Below are 672 nucleotides of genomic sequence, written 5' to 3'. Positions count from 1 at the left end.
GTGGTTAGTTATGTTTATTACTTTCCAAAAAAATATTAGAAAATGTCTTTAAATGATATCAGATTTTAGTATTAAAGCTGTACGCTTGGCTTAATGTAAATCAGCCAAGGTACTTCTGAGTTTTTAGGCCTCAACCACCCAGAGATCCATTATTTAAAAGTTGTAAAACTTGAACCCCTGTATTTCCAGTTCCATGGACCCTAAAGGGAAACCAAGGGTACACTTTGGTGGTGCAAGAGGGATGCGGTCAATATCCTGATCAAGGGGATTCCGGCGCTCAATGCTGGCACCAGAATCCCGAAGGTAAGTAGCGGGGGAGGGGTTAAGCACAAAGGGGGGAGGTTATGGTCCGACATCGGGGAGAGAGGTACTAACCACCGGGATCCCGTACCCATCCCAGTGCAAGAATATCGTCTGCTGGTACATTACTCTCTATACTAAACAAGCATTTAATGAGCTTTATGTCCTAACCGGCAGGGGCTAGGGCTTTCCAAATGGAGACTATCAAAATGACTTTACTGTGCACTTGGTTCCAGGACCACAGGGAATTGATTAATTTTTGGGGGCTTCCACTCACCCCTAAGATTTTAGAGGCACATTGCACCCATTATAATGCCTATTTAGCTGTTTCATCCCTGAGTAGAGCCACAAGAGCTGCAGTGCATCTCAGTA

Source organism: Taudactylus pleione, unplaced genomic scaffold, assembly GCF_031769625.1.
Source record: "Taudactylus pleione unplaced genomic scaffold, aTauple2 ptg000201l, whole genome shotgun sequence".
In the NCBI taxonomy this organism is placed as follows: Eukaryota; Metazoa; Chordata; class Amphibia; order Anura; family Myobatrachidae; genus Taudactylus; species Taudactylus pleione.
Note: the sequence above shows the minus strand (reverse complement) of the source record.